The sequence below is a fragment of the Triturus cristatus genome, chromosome 3_1, assembly GCF_964204655.1.
Source record: "Triturus cristatus chromosome 3_1, aTriCri1.1, whole genome shotgun sequence".
NCBI classification, from domain to species: Eukaryota; Metazoa; Chordata; class Amphibia; order Caudata; family Salamandridae; genus Triturus; species Triturus cristatus.
In genome coordinates this window covers 941,268,063-941,292,087 of record NC_140583.1, presented here as the reverse complement: position 1 = coordinate 941,292,087, position 24,025 = coordinate 941,268,063, and positions in this window count along the sequence as shown.

The following is a 24,025-nucleotide window of genomic DNA, read 5'->3' as shown; positions in this document are numbered from 1 at the left end:
GCTTCCCCCTGCCCATCCTGGGGGAGGGGATTTAGCACCTCGCCCAGGATGTGCATTGTTGCAGGACCAGGAGAGCAGGGGCTCTCCTACCCAGGGGTCCAGCAACATGTCTGCTGGGTGGCAGCCTAGGCAGCCTCAGAGCAGACGTGGATTTGTAGGTTAGGTTTCGAGGGAGCACCTCTAAGATGCCCTCTGGGGTGCTGGGTACATTAAATCCCACACTGGCATCAGTGTGGGTTTAATGTGCTGAGAAGTTTGATACCAAACTTCACAGTCTTTAGTGTTGCCATTATGGTGCTGTGGAGCCCGTGTTTGACGAGCTCCCAGCACCATGTACTCTTTAAATGGCAGCACTGCACTTACAGGGCTCAGGGATGGACCTGGGCACTGTAGGGGCACAGGGCTCTTGCTCCTATGCCCACACCATTGGCATAAGGCACCCAGCTAGAGGGGTGACTGATGTATGCCATGGCAGTGTATGTGATGGGCATGGCACACAGTGATGTGTGCCCTTTCAACTTTGTTTTTGTCTTGCACCCAAACACTCAGCCTGCAAAGGCAGTGTGTGTGTGTAAGGGTACAGGGCCTCTAAGAGTGGCACAATGAGTGCTGCAGCTCTTAGAGGCCTTCCTGGGTCACAAAGCCCTGGGTACTTAGGGTACCATTTACCAGGGGCTGACATGTGGCCAAGGTTTGCCAATTTGGGTTTGGTTTGTTTTAGGGAAGGAACATAGGTCCTGGGCACCTGATTGGCAGGAGTCCAGGGCACACTCAATCAAAGTACATTCAGCAATTCAGCAAAAAGTGGGGGCATACCAGGCAAGAAAGATGACACTTTCTCACAGGCATGGCTTAGCAGTTCGGGCTGGACTGCTCCCATGAGGCACAGGGTCAGACTGATTTGCATGTGGCCATGTCTGAACTGGGGTGGCAGAGTAGGCTAAAGAACAGTGATGGATCAAACCCAGATCTGTTGACTGGGTGTGAGTGTTTGATTGGTTCTGATGCTCCGTCCATCACCAACCCCTTTTGTACCGCTTTGTTCGCCATAAATTAGTAGGGTATGCTCAGACGTGAGTCCCTTGCTCACTTTGCCAGTGGATTCAAGTAAGCCTGGCTGAAGACGGCTGAAATGCCAAAAACCGGTTCTAGGAAGCTTGTTTCTGGTCCAGGGAAAGCATGGCTTGGCAGTTCGGGCTGGACTGTTCCCATGAGGCACAGGGTCAGACTGATTTGCATATGGCCATGTCTGAACTGGGGTGGCAGAGTGGGCTAAAGAATGGTGATGGATCAAACCCAGATCTGTTGACTGGGTGTGAGTGTTTGATTGGTTCTGATGCTCTGTCCATCACCACCCTATTTTGTACCGCTTTGTTTGCCATAAGTTGGCAGCGTATGCTCAAACGTGAGTGCCTTGCTCACTTTGCCATTGGATTCAAGCAAGCCTTGCTGAAGATGGCTGAAATGATAGAAACTGGTCCTAGGAAGCTTGTTTCCGGTCCAGAGAAAGCATAGCTTGGCAGTTCGGGCTGGACTGCTCCCATGAGGCACAGGGTCAGACTGATTTGCATATGGCCATGTCTGAACTAGGGTGGCAGAGTGGGCTAAAGAACGGTGATGGATCAAACCCAGATCTGTTGACTGGGTGTGAGTGTTTGATTGGTTCTGATGCTCCTTCCATCACCACCCCCTTTTGTACCGCTTTGTTCGCCATAAGTTAGTAGGGTATGCTCAGACGTGGGTCCCTTGCTCACTTTGCCACTGGATTCAAGCAAGCCTGGCTGAAGACGGCTGAAATGCCAGACACCGGTCCTAGGAAGCTTGTTTCCGGTCTAGGGAAGGCATTGTGAGAAAGTGGCTCTGTATATACTGTTCCTTAATAGGTATAGGGTGTACAGAGTCCACAGTCCCCCAGGGTTTGACAGAGGTCAAAGTTAGGTATAACCTTACTCTCTGAAGTGGTAGCTTGGTCGAGCAGTAAGGCAGTACCAGAGGACAGTGTAAAGCAATTGTTGTACACACTCAGTCAGCAAATGGTTTCACACGCTCAATAACTGAACTCTAGGCCAATGCTTTATATATAAAAAATATATGCTTGTTTTATTTTAGAACCAACACTTGGAGGTAAAATATACTTTCTCAACAGTAGATGTTTCATATAAATACTTTTGCAATATGCAGTAGATTTTAGTAAACAGTTACAAGAGGTTGCAGTAGGCAACTCTATTTTTAAACACAACAATACATTGAGCTCAATGGTAAATTCAAGTTATTTGCAACAGATTACTTTTTAGATTACTTTTGGAATTCCAGGACTGGATCTTAGATTCAGTCCTGGGTCAGTTCTCAGAATCAAGTGATGAAAGTCGACTTCAGTACTGTAGTGATTATTAACTAATATTTAGCTATTTTAAAAGTTGACACTTTGAAAATATTTCAGAGAAAACAATCAATGATTCCCTATGGAAGAAAATGCAGGTTACAGGTACAGTACGTTCTCTTTACTTTTGTAATCCAGTACTGGGTGCCTAGACTCAGTACTGGGACCTTTATCCAAAACAGGTAAGCAATTAAGTTTTCAGATATTATACGATTTTTGAAGAATATTTAAAGATTGCAGAAATCGACACTTAGAAGAAATTTCACAGAAAAACAGTCAATGGTTTCCTATGGAAGAAAATTGAGTTAAGGTAAGTACAGTTGTAGAGATTTTTCAGTGTCAGTGCTGGGCACCAAGATCCAGCACTGGGAGTTCACCTAGGAACAGGTGAGTAAATTCGTTTTTGTCACTCGGCTGATTTTTGGTGAATATTTTAAGATTTGAAAAGTCCACACTTAGAAGAAATTTCAGGAAAAAGCCAGTCAATGTTACCCTATGAGGAAAATAGTGTTTGCGGTTTAAGGGTAAGTACTCGACTGGCAGAGTTGAGGTTCTGGGCACAGACTCAGGGGTCTCCCAGGGTCAGGTAGGTACAGTTGGTTCACCCTCAGCGGCTCTAGGGCGGCCGGGTGCAGAGAGAGTTAGGCCCAATGTTATCCTGAGAGGGATAGGGGGGCCTTGTTTGGTGGCTGCTGACTGGCAAGCCACGCGGCTGTGGGAGCTGGGCTCCTGGCCACTTACTCAGGGCAAGTGGGGAAGTAGGAAGGAATAGAGTTTTCACTGCCAGGGCCACTCGGGCGGCTGGGTGCAGAGTGCTTTTGAGCCTTCGGGCGCTCAATGGATTTCAATGGGAAATCTCCGGTTAGGAAAAAGACTGCAAGCTCGGGGACGAGGACTCTTCAGGTGCCACCACCACTTCGAGAGCTAAGTTGGGTAGTTAGAGGATAGGTAGGTACCCCGGGGTTGGACACAGGGGGCCGTGGGACGCCGCGTGCAGGGGTGCCTTTAGGTGTCGGGAAATCTTACTCTCAGTTGATCGCGGTTGGGGGGGCACCTGGTTCTGAGGCTGCAGGCTTCTTCAGGAATGTCGAGGGAGGTCCTTGGGTGCCGGACTCGGGGTCACAGTCGCCGTGGGGTCGTCCTCAGGGTCTTTGTTCACTCCGGCACTGGCCAGGCTCGGCTGGTGCAGAGTGTGATGGGTTCGCGGTTCCGGGCTGCTGCCAGGGGTTAGAAATAGGTTTCGAGTAGAGCCTCTACTCATGGGAGTCCCAGGGGCTTAGAGCCAAAAGGTAGCCAGGTCCTCCGGGGTTGGTGAGGTACTGGCCACAAGAGATGCCGTGCTGGAGCAGGAGCAGGTTCGAGGGTCGACAGGGCGGTAGGGCTGGGGCCAAAGCAGTTGGTGTCTTCCTCTTTTTAGCAGCTGCAGGGCAGGTCTTTGTTCTTCTTGCTCTTCTTGTAGTTTCAAATCTGGAATCTGGGGAAGGAAGGTTCAGGGTGCCCCTAAATACTAGATTTAGGGGCGTTACAGGTAGGTGAAGGGCAGGGTCCAATGGGTCCCCGTCCTGGGGTGGGTACACCCCCTATCCTGCCTCTCTCCTGTGGGAGGGGGGCAGTAGCCTAGTCCTGATAGGGTAGGGCTCCCCATCTTCAAGATGGCGAGAGCCCGGAGATGTGCTTCACCTCGCCTCCCCCACCTGAGGGGTGGGGTTGGCAGGCTGGCACATCCCTTGTCCTTATTTGGGGTTTCCGGCCAAAGCTTCCCGCCAGAGTGGGGGGTTGCAGGGGTCTGGGGAAACTCACAGAGGCGGCATGCCTTTGAAGCTTCCCCCTGCCCATCCTGGGGGAGGAGATTTAGCACCTCACCCAGGATGTGCATTGTTGCAGGACCAGGAGAGCAGGGGCTCTCCTACCCAGGGGTCCAGCAACATGTCTGCTGGGTGGCAGCCTAGGCAGCCTCAGAGCAGACGTGGATTTGTAGGTTAGGTTCGAGGGGGCACTTCTAAGATGCCCTCTGGGGTGCTGGGTACATTAAATCCCACATTGGCATCAGTGTGGGTTTAATGTGCTGAGAAGTTTGATACCAAACTTCCCAGTCTTTAGTGTTGCCATTATGGTGCTGTGGAGCTCGTGTTTGACGAGCTCCTAGCACCATGTACTCTTTAAATGGCAGCACTGCACTTACAGGGCTCAGGGATGGACCTGGGCACTGTAGGGGCACAGGGCTCTTGCTCCTATGCCCACACCATTGGCATAAGGTACCCAGCTAGAGGGGTGACTGATGTATGCCATGGCAGTGTATGTGATGGGCATGGCACACAGTGATGGGTGCCATGTCGACTTTGTTTTTGTCTTGCACCCAAACACTCAGCCTGCAAACGCAGTGTGTGTGTAAGGGTACAGGGCCTCTAAGAGTGGCACAATGAGTGCTGCAGCTCTTAGAGGCCTTCCTGGGTCACAAAGCCCTGGGTACTTAGGGTACCATTTACCAGGGGCTGACATGTGGCCATGTGGCCAAGGTTTGCCAATTTGGGTTTGGTTTGTTTTAGGGAAGGAACATAGGTCCTGGGCACCTGATTGGCAGGAGTCCAGGGCACACTCAATCAAAGTACATTCAGCAATTCAGCAAAAAGTGGGGGCGTACCAGGCAAGAAAGATGACACTTTCTCACAGGCATGGCTTAGCAGTTCGGGCTGGACTGCTCCCATGAGGCACAGGGTCAGACTGATTTGCATATGGCCATGTCTGAACTGGGGTGGCAGAGTAGGCTAAAGAACAGTGATGGATCAAACCCAGATCTGTTGACTGGGTGTGAGTGTTTGATTGGTTCTGATGCTCTGTCCATCACCACCCCATTTTGTACTGCTTTGTTCGCCATAAGTTGGCAGCGTATGCTCAGACGTGAGTGCCTTGCTCACTTTGCCATTGGATTCAAGCAAGCCTTGCTGAAGATGGCTGAAATGCCAGAAACCGGTCCTAGGAAGCTTGTTTCCGGTCCAGGGAAGGCATAGCTTGGCAGTTCGGGCTGGACTGCTCCCATGAGGCACTGGGTCAGACTGATTTGCATATGGCCATGTCTGAACTAGGGTGGCAGAGTGGGCTAAAGAACGGTGATGGATCAAACCCAGGTCTGTTGACTGGGTGTGAGTGTTTGATTGGTTCTGATGCTCCTTCCATCACCACCCCCTTTTGTACCGCTTTGTTCGCCATAAGTTAGTAGGGTATGCTCAGACGTGGGTCCCTTGCTCACTTTGCCACTGGATTCAAGCAAACCTGGCTGAAGACGGCTGAAATGCCAGAAACCGGTCCTAGGAAGCTTGTTTCCGGTCTAGGGAAGGCATTGTGAGAAAGTGGCTCTGTATATACTGTTCCTTAATAGGTATAGGGTGTACAGAGTCCACAGTCCCCCAGGGTTTGACAGAGGTCAAAGTTTGGTTTAACCTTACTCTTTGAAGTGGTAGCTTGGTCGAGCAGTAAGGCAGTACCAGAGGACAGTGTAAAGCATTTGTTGTACACACTCAGTCAGCAAATGGTTTCACACACTCAATAACTGAACTCTAGGCCAATGCTTTATATATAAAAAATATATGCTTGTTTTATTTTAGCACCAACACTTGGAGGTAAAATATACTTTCTCAACAGTAGATGTTTCATATAAATACTTTTGCAATATGCAGTAGATTTTAGTAAACAGTTACAAGAGGTTGCAGTAGGCAACTCTATTTTTAAACACAACAATACATTGAGCTCAATGGTAAATTCAAGTTATTTGCAACAGATTACTTTTTAGATTACTTTTGGAATTCCAGGACTGGATCTTAGATTCAGTCCTGGGTCAGTTCTCAGAATCAAGTGATGAAAGTCGACTTTAGTACTGTAGTGATTATTAAACTAATATTTAGCTATTTTAAAAGTTGACACTTAGAAAATATTTCAGAGAAAACAATCAATGATTCCCTATGGAAGAAAATGCAGGTTACAGGTACAGTACGTTCTCTTTACTTTTGTAATCCAGTACTGGGTGCCTAGACTCAGTACTGGGACCTTTATCCAAAACAGGTAAGCAATTAAGTTTTCAGATATTATACGATTTTTGAAGAATATTTAAAGATTGCAGAAATCGACACTTAGAAGAAATTTCACAGAAAAACAGTCAATGGTTTCCTACGGAAGAAAATTGAGGTAAGGGTAAGTACAGTTGTAGAGATTTTTCAGAGTCAGTGCTGGGCACCAAGATCCAGCACTGGGAGTTCACCTAGGAACAGGTGAGTAAATTCGTTTTTGTCACTCGGCTGATTTTTGGTGAATATTTGAAGATTTGAAAAGTCTACACTTAGAAGAAATTTCAGGAAAAAGCCAGTCAATGTTACCCTATGAGGAAAATAGTGTTTGCGGTTTAAGGGTAAGTACTCGACTGGCAGAGTTGAGGTTCTGGGCACAGACTCAGGGGTCTCCCAGGGTCAGGTAGGTACAGTTGGTTCACCCTCAGCGGCTCTAGGGCGGCCGGGTGCAGAGAGAGTTAGGCCCAATGTTATCCTGAGAGGGATAGGGGGGCCTTGTTTGGTGGCTGCTGACTGGCAAGCCACGCGGCTGTGGGAGCTGGGCTCCTGGCCACTTACTCAGGGCAAGTGGGGAAGTAGGAAGGGATAGAGTTTTCACTGCCAGGGCCACTCGGGCGGCTGGGTGCAGAGTGCTTTTGAGCCTTCGGGCGCTCAATGGATGTCAATGGGAAATCTCCGGTTAGGAAAAAGACTGCAAGCTCGGGGACGAGGACTCTTCAGGTGCCACCACCACTTCGAGAGGTAAGTTGGGTAGTTGGAGGATAGGTAGGTACCCCGGGGTTGGACACAGGGGGCCGTGGGACGCCGCGTGCAGGGGTGCCTTTAGGTGTCGGGAAATCTTACCCTCAGTTGATCGCGGTTGGGGGGGCACCTGGTTCTGAGGCTGCAGGCTTCTTCAGGAATGTCGAGGGAGGTACTTGGGTGCCGGACTCGGGGTCACAGCCGCCGTGGGGTCGTCCTCAGGGTCTTTGTTCACTCCGGCACTGGCCAGGTTCGGCTGGTGCAGAGTGTGCTGGGTTCGCGGTTCCGGGCTGCTGCCAGGGGTTAGAAATAGGTTTCGAGTAGAGCCTCTACTCATGGGAGTCCCAGGGGCTTAGAGCCAAAAGGTAGCCAGGTCCTCCGGGGTTGGTGAGGTTGCTGGCCACAAGAGATGCCGTGCTGGAGCAGGAGCAGGTTCAAGGGTCGACAGGGCGGTAGGGCTGGGGCCAAAGCAGTTGGTGTCTTCCTCTTTTTAGCAGCTGCAGGGCAGGTCTTTGTTCTTCTTGCTCTTCTTGTAGTTTCGAATCTGGAATCTGGGGAAGGAAGGTTCAGGGTGCCCCTAAATACTAGATTTAGGGGCGTTACAGGTAGGTGAAGGGCAGGGACCAATGGGTCCCCGTCCTGGGGTGGGTACACCCCCTATCCTGCCTCTCTCCTGTGGGAGGGGGGCAGTAGCCTAGTCCTGATAGGGTAGGGCTCCCCATCTTCAAGATGGCGAGAGCCCGGAGATGTGCTTCACCTCGCCTCCCCCACCTGAGGGGTGGGGTTGGCAGGCTGGCACATCCCTTGTCCTTATTTGGGGTTTCCGGCCAAAGCTTCCCGCCAGAGTGGGGGGTTGCAGGGGCCTGGGGAAACTCACAGAGGCGGCATGCCTTTGAAGCTTCCCCCTGCCCATCCTGGGGGAGGAGATTTAGCACCTCGCCCAGGATGTGCATTGTTGCAGGACCAGGAGAGCAGGGGCTCTCCTACCCAGGGGTCCAGCAACATGTCTGCTGGGTGGCAGCCTAGGCAGCCTCAGAGCAGACGTGGATTTGTAGGTTAGGTTCGAGGGGGCACTTCTAACATGCCCTCTGGGGTGCTGGGTACATTAAATCCCACACTGGCATCAGTGGGGGTTTAATGTGCTGAGAAGTTTGATACCAAACTTCCCAGTCTTTAGTGTTGCCATTATGGTGCTGTGGAGCTCGTGTTTGACGAGCTCCCAGCACCATGTACTCTTTAAATGGCAGCACTGCACTTACAGGGCTCAGGGATGGACCTGGGCACTGTAGGGGCACAGGGCTCTTGCTCCTATGCCCACACCATTGGCATAAGGCACCCAGCTAGAGGGGTGACTGATGTATGCTATGGCAGTGTATGTGATGGGCATAGCACACAGTTATGTGTGCCATGTCGACTTTGTTTTTGTCTTGCACCCAAACACTCAGCCTGCAAAGGCAGTGTGTGTGTGTAAGGGTACAGGGCCTCTAAGAGTGGCACAATGAGTGCTGCAGCTCTTAGAGGCCTTCCTGGGTCACAAAGCCCTGGGTACTTAGGGTACCATTTACCAGGGGCTGACATGTGGCCAAGGTTTGCCAATTTGGGTTTGGATTGTTTTAGGGAAGGAACATAGGTCCTGGGCACCTGATTGGCAGGAGTCCAGGGCACACTCAATCAAAGTACATTCAGCAATTCAGCAAAAAGTGGGGGCATACCTGGCAAGAAAGATGACACTTTCTCACAGGCATGGCTTAGCAGTTCGGGCTGGACTGCTCCCATGAGGCACAGGGTCAGACTGATTTGCATATGGCCATGTCTGAACTGGGGTGGCAGAGTAGGCTAAAGAACAGTGATGGATCAAACCCAGATCTGTTGACTGGGTGTGAGTGTTTGATTGGTTCTGATGCTCCGTCCATCACCACCCCCTTTTGTACCGCTTTGTTCACCATAAGTTGGCAGGGTATGCTCAGACGGGAGTCCCTTGCTCACTTTGCCACTGGATTCAAGCAAGCCTGGTTGAAGACGGCTGGAATGCCAGAAACCGGGTCCTAGGAAGCTTGTTTCTGGTCTAGGGAAAGCATGGCTTGGCAGTTTGGGCTGGACTGTTCCCATGAGGCACAGGGTCAGACTGATTTGCATATGGCCATGTCTGAACTGGGGTGGCAGAGTGGGCTAAAGAACAGTGATGGATCAAACCCAGATTTGTTGACTGGGTGTGAGTGTTTGATTGGTTCTGATGCTCCGTCCATCACCACCCCCTTTTGTACTGCTTTGTTCGCCATAAGTTGGCAGGGTATGCTCAGGCGTGAGTCCCTTGCTCACTTTGCCACTGGATTCAAGCAAGCCTGGCTGAAGACGGCTGAAATGCCAGAAACCGGTCCTAGGAAGCTTGTTTCCGGTCCAGGGAAGGCATAGCTTGGCAGTTCGGGCTGGACTGCTCCCATGAGGCACAGGGTCAGACTGATTTGCATATGGCCATGTCTGAACTAGGGTGGCAGAATGGGCTAAAGAACGGTGATGGATCAAACCCAGATCTGTTGACTGGGTGTGAGTGTTTGATTGGCTCTGATGCTCCGTCCATCACCACCCCCTTTTGTACCGCTTTGTTCGCCATAAGTGAGTAGGGTATGCTCAGACGTGAGTCCCTTGCTCACTTTGCCACTGGATTCAAGCAAGCCTGGCTGAAGACGGCTGAAATGCCAGAAACCGGTCCTAGGAAGTTTGTTTCCGGTCTAGGGAAGGCATTGTGAGAAAGTGGCTCTGTATATACTGTTCCTTAATAGGTATAGGGTGTACAGAGTCCACAGTCCCCCAGGGTTTGACAGAGGTCAAAGTTAGGTATAACCTTACTCTCTGAAGTGGTAGCTTGGTCGAGCAGTAAGGCAGTACCAGAGGACAGTGTAAAGCATTTGTTGTACACACTCAGTCAGCAAATGGTTTCACACACTCAATAACTGAACTCTAGGCCAATGCTTTATATATAAAAAATATATGCTTGTTTTATTTTAGAACCAACACTTGGAGGTAAAATATACTTTCTCAACAGTAGATGTTTCATATAAATACTTTTGCAATATGCAGTAGTGTTAGACGGCGACCTCAGAGGAGCCCGGAAAGGGGATCCTGACTACCCTGAGACCCACCCTCAAAGTATCGTAGCCGGGCACTGGCGGGAGGTTCCCCAGGGGGAGGATTCTCGCAACTAGGATCGTACTTCTGGCACCACACGACACAGAGGGACCACACTGGGTATTCTCAGAACAAGCTTTATCAAACAGGTATCACTGCAAATATGTACAAGGTGAGCACGGGCTCAAGAGTCTCGGGAAGGTAGGGGGTAGCGGGACTGTCGTTGGTAACGGTTCAAAGCAGGGACGTACCCGGCGCACAGCTCACAATCCTCGAGCCGGGGGATACGTGGTCGGAGGTGGGGTCCGGCGGGACCGTGAGAGTCTGGGGGAGCCGCGAGTCACTCAGCAGGGCTCAGGTACAAGTTCGGAGGTCTTACGATCTTCAGGGAGCCGCGAGTCACTCAGCAGGGCTCAGGTACAAGTTCGGAGGTCTTACGATCTTCAGGGAGCCGCGAGTCACTCAGCAGGGCTCAGGTGAGTTCCAGTTCCAGGAGCCGCGACCACGTCAGCAGGCTCTCGTTGTTCCAGCGTCGAATCTGTCGGACAGCCCCAGAGCACCCCTTGTTATAGTTCGACCCCTCTTTGATGTCCGGAGTCTGTGCAGGCAGGGGTCTTGTCACCTGGGGGTCGCTTGTCGGGATTTCCTGCTATAGTCTTTTGATCCTTTCAGGGCCGGTTCGGGAGGAGTCCCAGACACCCAGCAGGCGTGGAGCCCGCCCTCAGGGAGGCCGGAGGGCCGATCGAAACCCATCGTCCCGGGGGAGTTCAGAGGTGCGATAGAAACTGCTCCTCCCTCTCTCATCCCCTGGAAGCGTGATGTCCTCCAGCCGGAGTGGCGCCTCTATGCCCGGGTCGCGCTGGGGCCGGGCGGCCATCTTGGTGCATGAAGTGGGCACGCGGGCCCGGGGTGGCCGAAAGGGGAGAGGCCAGGGACGGAGATGTCCGGGTCGGTGCGTGTGTCCTGGTGGGGAGGTTCGGCCGGGCCGGGGGCTTGGGCTGTAGGTACCAGGTTTCGGTGGTGCGGGGGCACGGAGGGCCATTCTACGAGGCCGGGTCCAACACGCGTCCCCCCCAGCTGAAAGCCGGAGAGAACTGCCCATCAGCTTGGGGGGTTCTCTTCGCTGAGGCGGAAGAACCGGGAGAGGCCGTCAGCATTGGCGTGGTCCGTACCAGGGCGGTGTTCCACGGTGAAATCCATCCCCTGGAGGGAGATTGACCACCGCAGTAGCTTGGGGTTTTCTCCTCGCATCTGCATGAGCCAACGTAAGGGCCGATGGTCAGTTTGGACTCTGAAATGGGTGCCAAACAGGTAGGGTCGTAGCTTTTTGAGTGCCCAGACCACGGCAAAAGCTTCGCGCTCTATGGTGCTCCATCTTTGTTCTCGGGGCAACAGCCGCCGACTGAGGAAGGCGACGGGCTGGTCTAGGCCTTGGTCATTTACTTGGGACAGGACGGCCCCAATGCCATGCTCGGAGGCATCGGTTTGGACTATGAACTCCTTGGCGTAGTCGGGAGCCTGGAGGACGGGGGCAGTACACATGGCCCTTTTTAGGGCATCGAAAGCTTCCTGGCAGGCAGCCGTCCACTGCACTTTCTTTGGCTGTTTTTTAGACGTGAGTTCTGTGAGAGGGCCGACAAGGCTGCCATACCCCCGAATGAATCTTCGGTAGTAGCCTGTGAGTCCCAGAAAGGCTCGGACCTCCGTCTGGGTGATGGGTGGTTCCCAGGCCAGGATGGCGTCGATCTTTGGCTGTAGCGGGGCGACCTGGCCACTCCCGACCTGGTGCCCCAGGTAGACTACGGATCCTTGCCCGATCTGGCACTTGCTGGCTTTTATGGTGAGGCCTGCCTGGCGCAGGGCGGTTAGCACTCTCCGGAGGTGCTGGAGGTGCTCACTCCACTCTGAACTGAAGACAGCGATGTCGTCCAGGTATGCCGCGCTGAACTGTTCTAGCCCGGCCAGGACTCTATTCACCAGTCGCTGGAAAGTGGCCGGGGCATTTTTCATCCCGAAGGGCATTACGCGGAAGCGGTAGTGCCCATCGGGGGTGGAGAAAGCGGACCGCTCTTTGGCCCCTTCGGTGAGCGCAATCTGCCAGTATCCGCAGGTGAGGTCGAATGTGCTGAGGAACCGGGCTGCCCCTAGTCGGTCAATGAGTTCGTCGGCTCGTGGAATGGGGTGGGCATCGGCTCGGGTCACGTCATTGAGCCCCCGGTAGTCCACGCAGAATCGGAGCTCGGGGGCGACACCGGGGGCCGCTGCCTTCGGGACCAGGACCACGGGGCTGGCCCAGGGACTGTCAGAGGGCTCGATCACCCCCAGGGTCAACATCTTCGAGACTTCCGCTTGAATGCAGGACCGGACCCGGTCAGGAACCCGGTAGGCTCGGTGTCTCACCGGCGGGCTGTCCCCGGTGTCCACATCATGAACACACCAGTTGGTGACCCGGGGGGTCAGGGAGAAGAGGTCAGAAAATTGTCTTAGGAGCTGGCGGCAGTCCGCTTGTTGCTGGGCAGTGAGGGCTGGGGAGAGGTTCACTCCTTCCACGGAGCCATCCTGCTCCTTGATACACAGGAGGTCCGGGAGGGGATCCGACTCATCTTCGGCCCCGTCATCGGTGGCCAGCAGGAGGCTCAGTTCTGTCCGCTGGAAGTGAGGCTTGAGGCGGTTCACGTGCAGGACCCGGAGGGGATCCCGAGGCGACTGGACGTCCACCAAGTAGGTGACTTGGCTCTTCTTCTCGACCACCTTGTAGGGCCCAGTCCATCGGTCCTGGAGAGCGCCAGGCTTCACTGGGGCCATGACCCACACCTGCTGGCCCGGCTGGAACTCGACCAGAGTAGCATTCTGGTCGTACCAGCGCTTCATTTCTTCTTGACTCGCCTCCAGGTTGGCCTCGGCCAGTTCTCGGAACCTCCTGGTCTGGTTCCGGAGGGCCAGGACATATTGGAACACATCTCGGGGGGTGGCCTGGGGTGCTGCCTCCCACCCTTCCTTAACTAAACTGAGGGGACCTCGGACGGGGTGCCCATAGAGTAATTCAAACGGGCTGAACCCTAAGGACTTCTGGGGGACCTCCCGGTAAGCGAACAAGAGGCAGGGGAGCAGGACGTCCCACTTACGCCGGAGGGGCTCTTCTAGGCCAGCGATCATCCCTTTCAAAGTCCTATTAAACCTCTCTACTAGGCCGTTCCCTTGGGGATGGTACGGGGTGGTGAACTTATAGGACACCCCACATTGTTGCCACAGGGACGTCATATACCTGGATATAAAATTAGTGCCGCGATCGCTCACGACCTCGCGGGGGAAACCCACCCTGGAGAAGATCCCCATCAGGGCCCGGCCCACCACGGGGGCCGTAATGGTGCGTAGGGGAATAGCCTCTGGGTAGCGGGTGGCGTGGTCCACTAGGACCAAGATGAAACGGTGACCTTGGGATGTGGGGGGGTCCAGTGGCCCCACGATGTCGATCCCGACTCGTTCGAAGGGGGTACTGACGACCGGGAAGGGTTGGAGGGGAGCCTTGCGCTTCCCCCCACTCTTCCCACTGGCTTGGCACGTGGGGCAGGACTTGCAGTGGGCTTCTACCGCTGCTTTCATCTTAGGCCAATAAAAATGGGTCACGAGACGGCTGTAGGTCTTGTCCTGACCCAGGTGACCGGCGAGGGGGACATCGTGGGCTAAGCCCAGGAGGAAATCCCGGAAGCGGAGAGGTACCACCAGTACCCGTCCGGATCCCAGCTCCACTGATTTCTGCTCACTATACAGGACGTTATTCTCCCAATAGATTCGGTGCGTTCCGGTCTGGTCACCTGCGGCTTGGCCCTCGGCCTGGCGCCGCAGCCCGACCAGGGAAGGACAGGTGGCTTGCTCCCGGCAAAATTCTTCTCGGGTGGGCCCGCCCTCGTGGCGCCAATGGGCCAACTCGGGTAGATCCCCCAACTCGGGGACCGGGGCGGGGTCGGATGGTGCGGGTTCGTCGCTGACGACGGACCCTTCCGATGGGGGAACGGGAGGACCCTCGGCGGGGACGGTGCTGGCTACTTTGACCGGGGTGCTCTCGATTTCTCTCCGGGGAGTGAGTCGGGCTGTCATAGATCGGGTGGTGGCACACACCCACTCGGGGAGTCCCATCATTCCTAGGTGGGCCTTGCGCTCTACGTGCTTCCAGGGGGAACTCTCCAGGTCGTTCCCTAAGAGGCAGTCGACCGGCTGGGAGGTTCTTACGGCCACCTTGAGTTTGCCTATCACCCCTCCCCACTCAAATGGCACCAGGGCCACCTGACACATACTTTCCCTATTGTCTGCAGATATTACGGGGCAAAAGACATTGGGGAGGATCTGCTCCTCGGGAACTAGGTGCCTGAGGACACCGGTGATACTGGCCCCGGTGTCCCGCAGGGCCTCCACCTGGTGGCCATTGATCTTGACGAGCTGCCCATATTTCTGTGTGTTGGACGGTAGGAGGCTACCAGGGATCATTTCCCTATCTCCCAGGGATACTAGGGCCATCGCGGCTGGTTCCCACTCCTCGGCTTCCTCAACCTCCTCCCCTAGGGCTACGTTGGCTATCTGTCTCGCAGGGGTGACTTGGGTGGCCATGGGGCACTCTGGGTCATTGGCGTAGTGCCCGGGTTTCTGGCAGCGGAAACATGTGACGGTCACCCGGTGTCCCCGTCACCCGGGGGGCCCTGTTACTGGTGGGGGGGGGCACCGGGAAAGGTGGAGGTGGTGTCTTCGGGGGGCTAGGCTGGGACTCCCTTGGCCCTCCCTGGTTCCCTCCCCCTCTCTGGCGGGGTGGTCCCTGACTGGTTCGGGGGTACTCTCCTACCATGCCCCGGGAGACCCGGGTGTTGGTCCAGCGGTCGGCCTCCACGGCCAGCTTCCGGGGATCTGTGAGCTTGCTATCCAGCAGATGTTGACGTAGCTCTACGAAGCAGTTCGCAGCCAGATGTTCCCATAACATGAGGTCAGTGAGTTCGGCAAGGGTGGTGACTTTGCTGCCCTTGACCCACCCATCGAAGGCCCGACTAAAAAAGTTTACATACTCCACCCAGGTGGTGCCCGGGATCTTCCTGCAGTCCCGGAACCGTTGGCGGTACATTTCTGGGGTGAGGCCGTATCTTGTGAGGAGAGCCTCTTTCATGTGGCTGTAGGAGGTCTGCAGGGATAGGGGTAGGTCGAGCAGGGTGTCCCTTCCTTCGCTCAGAAACCGTCCCCACAACCCCGCCCCCCAGTCCTTCTGTGGAATCCGATGGGAGGTCATGGCGACCTCGTAGGCCCGAAACCATTGCTGAATGTCATCGTTTTTATAATATTCTTTGACCACATCCTTGGGGATGTGGACCTTCTGTTCCGCTGGGGGGGCCGTCTCTCGGTTCCCCGAGGGCCTCCCGTCCTCATTTCGGGCCTTGAGCTCGAGTTCCTTTAAGCTCCGCTCGTGCTCCAGTTGGAGCTTTCTTCCTTCGTGCTCCCGTTGGAGCTTCTTTTCTTCCAGTTCGCCTTGTACACGCATTTGCTCTACTGCTAGCTTCTTCTCCGCTAACTTCAATTCGCCCTCGATTTTGAGTTTGGCTAACTCGAGTTCATGACTGCGGCTTCTCTCTCTGTCCGCGAGCTCTTCCGGGGATAGGCCCCCGTCTGGTACGATGCCTCGCACCTGATTGCTACTGCTTTCATTTTGGGGGGGTTCGGCTTCGTCGGGGCGCTCCCCCGTGCCTTCCGGGCGGGAGGCCCCGGTCTCCACCCAAGTTTTCAGTGCTTTCTGCAAGTCTTCTTTAGTGTTGAGGCCAGTGGTAGAGATTTTGAGTTCTTTGCAAAATTGTTTTAGCTCTTTGTGTGTGTATTCTTCCAGATGCTCCACCTGGAACACTCTGTTGGCGTTGGTTTCTGCGGAGCTCGTGGCGCTTCCTTCTGCCATCTTTGTTGGTCGTGCGTCCGTCGTTTACTGTACGATCTCTAGGTGATGGGCCCGAATCCCGTCGCTTGCCACCAATGTTAGACGGCGACCTCAGAGGAGCCCGGAAAGGGGATCCTGACTACCCTGAGACCCACCCTCAAAGTATCGTAGCCGGGCACTGGCGGGAGATTCCCCAGGGGGAGGATTCTCGCAACTAGGATCGTACTTCTGGCACCACACGACACAGAGGGACCACACTGGGTATTCTCAGAACAAGCTTTATCAAACAGGTATCACTGCAAATATGTACAAGGTGAGCACGGGCTCAAGAGTCTCGGGAAGGTAGGGGGTAGCGGGACTGTCGTTGGTAACGGTTCAAAGCAGGGACGTATCCGGCGCACAGCTCACAATCCTCGAGCCGGGGGATACGTGGTCGGAGGTGGGGTCCGGCGGGACCGTGAGAGTCTGGGGGAGCCGCGAGTCACTCAGCAGGGCTCAGGTACAAGTTCGGAGGTCTTACGATCTTCAGGGAGCCGCGAGTCACTCAGCAGGGCTCAGGTACAAGTTCGGAGGTCTTACGATCTTCAGGGAGCCGCGAGTCACTCAGCAGGGCTCAGGTGAGTTCCAGTTCCAGGAGCCGCGACCACGTCAGCAGGCTCTCGTTGTTCCAGCGTCGAATCTGTCGGACAGCCCCAGAGCACCCCTTGTTATAGTTCGACCCCTCTTTGATGTCCGGAGTCTGTGCAGGCAGGGGTCTTGTCACCTGGGGGTCGCTTGTCGGGATTTCCTGCTATAGTCTTTTGATCCTTTCAGGGCCGGGTCGGGAGGAGTCCCAGACACCCAGCAGGCGTGGAGCCCGCCCTCAGGGAGGCCGGAGGGCCGATCGAAACCCATCGTCCCGGGGGAGTTCAGAGGTGCGATAGAAACTGCTCCTCCCTCTCTCATCCCCTGGAAGCGTGATGTCCTCCAGCCGGAGTGGCGCCTCTATGCCCGGGTCGCGCTGGGGCCGGGCGGCCATCTTGGTGCATGAAGTGGGCACGCGGGCCCGGGGTGGCCGAAAGGGGAGAGGCCAGGGACGGAGATGTCCGGGTCGGTGCGTGTGTCCTGGTGGGGAGGTTCGGCCGGGCCGGGCCGGGGGCTTGGGCTGTAGGTACCAGGTTTCGGTGGTGCGGGGGCACGGAGGGCCATTCTACGAGGCCGGGTCCAACAAGTAGATTTTAGTAAACAGTTACAAGAGGTTGCAGTAGGCAACTCTATTTTTAAACACAACAATACATTGAGCTCAATGGTAAATTCAAGTTATTTGCAACAGATTACTTTTTAGATTACTTTTGGAATTCCAGGACTGGATCTTAGATTCAGTCCTGGGTCAGTTCTCAGAATCAAGTGATGAAAGTCGACTTTAGTACTGTAGTGATTTTTAACTAATATTTAGCTATTTTAAAAGTTGACACTTTGAAAATATTTCAGAGAAAACAATCAATGATTCCCTATGGAAGAAAATGCAGGTTACAGGTACAGTACGTTCACGTTACTTTTGTAATCCAGTACTGGGTGCCTAGGCTCAGTACTGGGACCTTTATCCAAAACAGGTAAGCAATTACGTTTTCAGATATTATACGATTTTTGAAGAATATTTAAAGATTGCAGAAATCGACACTTAGAAGAAATTTCACAGAAAAACAGTCACTGGTTTCCTATGGAAGAAAATTGAGTTAAGGGTAAGTACAGTTGTAGAGATTTTTCAGAGTCAGTGCTGGGCACCAAGATCCAGCACTGGGAGTTCACCTAGGAACAGGTGAGTAAATTCGTTTTTGTCACTCGGCTGATTTTTGGTGAATATTTGAAGATTTGAAAAGTCCACACTTAGAAGAAATTTCAGGAAAAAGCCAGTCAATGTTACCCTATGGGGAAAATAGAGTTTGCGGTTTAAGGGTAAGTACTCGACTGGAAGAATTGAGGTTCTGGGCACAGACTCAGGGGTCTCCAGGGTCAGGTAGGTACAGTTGGTTCACCCTCAGCGGCTCTAGGGCGGCGGGGTGCAGAGAGAGTTAGGCCCAATGTTATCCTGAGAGGGATGGGGGGCCTTGTTTGGTGGCTGCTGACTGGCAAGCCACGCGGCTGTGGGAGCTGGGCTCCTGGTCACTTACTCAGGGCAAGTGGGGAAGTAGGAAGGAATAGAGTTTTCACTGCCAGGGCCACTCGGGCGGCTGGGTGCAGAGTGCTTTTGAGCCTTCGGGCGCTCAATGGATGTCAATGGGAAATCTCCGGTTAGGAAAAAGACTGCAAGCTCGGGGACGAGGACTCTTCAGGTGCGACCACCACTTTGAGAGGTAAGTTGGGTAGCTGGAGGATAGGTAGGTACCCCGGGGTTGGACACAGGGGGCCGTGGGGCGCCGCGTGCAGGGCTGCCTTTAGGTGTCGGGAAATCTTACCCTCAGTTGATCGCGGTTGGGGGGGCACCTGGTTCTGAGGCTGCAGGCTTCTTCAGGAATGTCGAGGGAGGTCCTTGGGTGCCGGACTCGGGGTCACAGTCGCCGTGGGGTCGTCCTCAGGGTCTTTGTTCACTCCGGCACTGGCCAGGCTCGGCTGGTGCAGAGTGTGCTGGGTTCGCGGTTCCGGGCTGCTGCCAGGGGTTAGAAATAGGTTGCGAGTAGAGCCTCTACTCATGGGAGTCCCAGGGGCTTAGAGCCAAAAGGTAGCCAGGTCCTCCGGGGTTGGTGAGGTTGCTGGCCACAAGAGATGACGCGCTGGAGCAGGAGCAGGTTTGAGGGTCGACAGGCCGGTAGGGCTGGGGCCAAAGCAGTTGGTGTCTTCCTCTTTTTAGCAGCTGCAGGGCAGGTCTTTGTTCTTCTTGCTCTTCTTGTAGTTTCGAATCTGGAATCTGGGGAAGGAAGGTTCAGGGTGCCCCTAAATACTAGATTTAGGGGCGTTACAGGTAGGTGAAGGGCAGGGACCAATGGGTCCTCGTCCTGGGGTGGGTACACCCCCTATCCTGCCTCTCTCCTGTGGGAGGGGGGCAGTAGCCTAGTCCTGATAGGGTAGGGCTCCCCATCTTCAAGATGGCGAGAGCCCGGAGATGTGCTTCACCTCGCCTCCCCCACCTGAGGGGTGGGGTTGGCAGGCTGGCACATCCCTTGTCCTTATTTGGGGTTTCCGGCCAAAGCTTCCCGCCAGAGTGGGGGGTTGCAGGGGCCTGGGGAAACTCACAGAGGCGGCATGCCTTTGAAGCTTCCCCCTGCCCATCCTGGGGGAGGGGATTTAGCACCTCGCCCAGGATGTGCATTGTTGCAGGACCAGGAGAGCAGGGGCTCTCCTACCCAGGGGTCCAGCAACATGTCTGCTGGGTGGCAGCCTAGGCAGCCTCAGAGCAGACGTGGATTTGTAGGTTAGGTTCGAGGGGGCACCTCTAAGATGCCCTCTGGGGTGCTGGGTACATTAAATCCCACACTGGCATCAGTGTGGGTTTAATGTGCTGAGAAGTTTGATACCAAACTTCACAGTCTTTAGTGTTGCCATTATGGTGCTGTGGAGCTCGTGTTTGACGAGCTCCAAGCACCATGTACTCTTTAAATGGCAGCACTGCACTTACAGGGCTCAGGGATGGACCTGGGCACTGTAGGGGCACACGGCTCTTGCTCCTATGCCCACACCATTGGCATAAGGCACCCAGCTAGAGGGGTGACTGATGTATGCCATGGCAGTGTATGTGATGGGCATGGCACACAGTGATGTGTGCCATGTCGACTTTGTTTTTGTCTTGCACCCAAACACTCAGCCTGCATAGGCAGTGTGTGTGTGTAAGGGTACAGGGCCTCTAAGAGTGGCACAATGAGTGCTGCAGCTCTTAGAGGCCTTCCTGGGTCACAAAGCCTTGGGTACTTAGGGTACCATTTACCAGGGGCTGACATGTGGCCAAGGTTTGCCAATTTGGGTTTGGTTTGTTTTAGGGAAGGAACATATGCCCTGGGCACCTGATTGGCAGGAGTCCAGGGCACACTCAACCAAAGTACATTCAGCAATTCAGCAAAAAGTGGGGGCATACCAGGCAAGAAAGATGACACTTTCTCACAGGCATGGCTTAGCAGTTCGGGCTGGACTGTTCCCATGAGGCACAGGGTCAGACTGATTTGCATATGGCCATGTCTGAACTGGGGTGGCAGAGTGGGCTAAAGAACAGTGATGGATCAAACCCAGATCTGTTGACTGGGTGTGAGTGTTTGATTGGTTCTGATGCTCCGTCCATCACCACCCCCTTTTGTACCGCTTTGTTCACCATAAGTTGGCAGGGTATGCTCAGACGTGAGTCTCTTGTTCACTTTGCCACTGGATTCAAGCAAGCCTGGTTGAAGACGGCTGAAATACCAGAAACCGGTCCTAGGAAGCTTGTTTCTGGTCCAGAGAAGGCATGGCTTGGCAGTTCGGGCTGGACTGTTCCCATGAGGCACAGGGTCAGACTGATTTGCATATGGCCTTGTCTGAACTGGGGTGGCAAAGTGGGCTAAAGAACAGTGATGGATCAAACCCAGATCTGTTGACTTGGTGTGAGTGTTTGATTGGTTCTGATGCTCCGTCCATCACCACTCCCTTTTGTACCGCTTTGTTCACCATAAGTTGGCAGGGTATGCTCAGACGTGAGTCCCTTGTTCACTTTGCCTCTGGATTCAAGCAAGCCTGGCTGAAGACGGCTGAAATGCCAGAAACCGGTCCTAGGAAGCTTGTTTCTGGTCCAGGGAAGGCATGGCTTGGTAGTTCGGGCTGGACTGTTCCCATGAGGCACAGGGTCAGACTGATTTGCATATGGCCATGTCTGAACTGGGGTGGCAGAGTGGGCTAAAGAACAGTGATGGATCAAACCCAGATCTGTTGACTGGGTGTGAGTGTTTGATTGGTTCTGATGCTCCATCCATCACCACCCCCTTTTGTACCGCTTTGTTCACCATAAGTTGGCAGGGTATGCTCAGACGTGAGTCCCTTGTTCACTTTGCCTCTGGATTCAAGCAAGCCTGGCTGAAGACTGCTGAAATGCCAGAAACCGGTCCTAGGAAGCTTGTTTCTGGTCCAGAGAAGGCATGGCTTGGCAGTTCAGGCTGGACTGTTCCCATGAGGCACAGGGTCAGACTGATTTGCATATGGCCATGTCTGAACTGGGGTGGCAGAGTGGGCTAAAAGACGGTTATGGATCAAACCTAGATCTGTTGATTGGGTGTGAGTGTTTGATTGGTTCTGATGCTCCGTCCATCACCACCCTCTTTTGTACTGCTTTGTTCGCCATAAGTTGGTAGGGTATGCTCAGACGTGAGTCCCTTGCTCACTTTGCCACTGGATTCAAGCAAGCCTGGCTGAAGACGGCTGAAATGCCAGAAACCGGTCCTAGGAAGCTTGTTTCCGGTCTAGGGAAGGCATTGTGAGAAAGTGGCTCTGTATATACTGTTCCTTAATAGGTATAGGGTGTACAGAGTCCACAGTCCCCCAGGGTTTGACAGAGGTCAAAGTTAGGTTTAACCTTACTCTCTGAAGTGGTAGCTTGGTCAAGCAGTAAGGCAGTACCAGAGGACAGTGTAAAGTATTTGTTGTACACACTCAGTCAGCAAATGGTTTCACACACTCAATAACTGAACTCTAGGCCAATGCTTTATATATAAAAAAGATATGCTTGTTTTATTTTAGAACCAACACTTGGAGGTAAAATATACTTTCTCAACAGTAGATGTTTCATATAAATACTTTTGCAATATGCAGTAGATTTTAGTAAACAGTTACAAGAGGTTGCAGTAGGCAACTCTATTTTTAAACACAACAATACATTGAGCTCAATGGTAAATTCAAGTTATTTGCAACAGATTACTTTTTAGATTACTTTTGGAATTCCAGGACTGGATCTTAGATTCAGTCCTGGGTCAGTTCTCAGAATCAAGTGATGAAAGTCGACTTTAGTACTGTAGTGATTTTTAACTAATATTTAGCTATTTTAAAAGTTGACACTTTGAAAATATTTCAGAGAAAACAATCAATGATTCCCTATGGAAGAAAATGCAGGTTACAGGTACAGTACGTTCACGTTACTTTTGTAATCCAGTACTGGGTGCCTAGGCTCAGTACTGGGACCTTTATCCAAAACAGGTAAGCAATTACGTTTTCAGATATTATACGATTTTTGAAGAATATTTAAAGATTGCAGAAATCGACACTTAGAAGAAATTTCACAGAAAAACAGTCACTGGTTTCCTATGGAAGAAAATTGAGTTAAGGGTAAGTACAGTTGTAGAGATTTTTCAGAGTCAGTGCTGGGCACCAAGATCCAGCACTGGGAGTTCACCTAGGAACAGGTGAGTAAATTCGTTTTTGTCACTCGGCTGATTTTTGGTGAATATTTGAAGATTTGAAAAGTCCACACTTAGAAGAAATTTCAGGAAAAAGCCAGTCAATGTTACCCTATGGGGAAAATAGAGTTTGCGGTTTAAGGGTAAGTACTCGACTGGCAGAATTGAGGTTCTGGGCACAGACTCAGGGGTCTCCAGGGTCAGGTAGGTACAGTTGGTTCACCCTCAGCGGGTCTAGGGCGGACGGGTGCAGAGAGAGTTAGGCCCAATGTTATCCTGAGAGGGATAGGGGGGCCTTGTTTGGTGGCTGCTGACTGGCAAGCCACGCGGCTGTGGGAGCTGGGCTCCTGGTCACTTACTCAGGGCAAGTGGGGAAGTAGGAAGGAATAGAGTTTTCACTGCCAGGGCCACTCGGGCGGCTGGGTGCAGAGTGCTTTTGAGCCTTCGGGCGCTCAATGGATGTCAATGGGAAATCGCCGGGTAGGAAAAAGACTGCAAGCTTGGGGACGAGGACTCTTCAGGTGCCACCACCACTTCGAGAGGTAAGTTGGGTACCTGGAGGATAGGTAGGTACCCCGGGGTTGGACACAGGGGGCCGTGGGGCACCGCGTGCAGGGGTGCCTTTAGGTGTCGGGAAATCTTACCCTCAGTTGATCGCGGTTGGGGGGGCACCTGGTTCTGAGGCTGCAGGCTTCTCCAGGAATGTCGAGGGAGGTCCTTGGGTGCCGGACTCGGGGTCACAGTCGCTGTGGGGTCGTCCTCAGGGTCTTTGTTCACTCCGGCACTGGCCAGACTCGGCTGGTGCAGAGTGTGCTGGGTTCGCGGTTCCGGGCTGCTGCCAGGGGTTAGAAATAGGTTTCGAGTAGAGCCTCTACTCATGGGAGTCCCAGGGGCTTAGAGCCAAAAGGTAGCCAGGTCCTCCGGGGTGAGGTATTCAAGATATTACGATATGATTAGCGCAGTATACCTAATGATAGTTTACCGCGTTATGGTGAGTTAAACGGCTCGAGATCCCCGATTATGTTTAGTACGACAAAAAGGGCCGAGAAACCGAACTGTCTCCATCTTGGATTACGGCTCTCTCTCTCACTTAAGAGTCACGTGGTCTTTTCCGCACACCCTCTGCTTTCCCCTTTCCTTGCATTTAATTAGGAGACAGGCTGAGTTGCTGAGAAGCAAGGTCACATCTGCTAAAAGGGAGTATCAGGCAAATTCCTCTAGGCCTGGGACGAAAAGGGAGTTACCCTTTCGACCTTCTCTGTAAAGATAGTAACCCTTTGTATGTGTAACCGAAACTAGAAATGGGCATGAGCTCATTAGGGGCGCCAGGACTAACTGGTACTTTTCCACATATATGGTTTTGTATGCTGTACTGATAATGTATAAAAGTGTGTTACTGTTAAGGAGCCAGCAGTCTTCCTCGGCGCACCTGATGGGTGAGGATCGACGAGGCTCCTCTATATAGAGTTCTGTGATTGTAAATAAATGTTTGAAC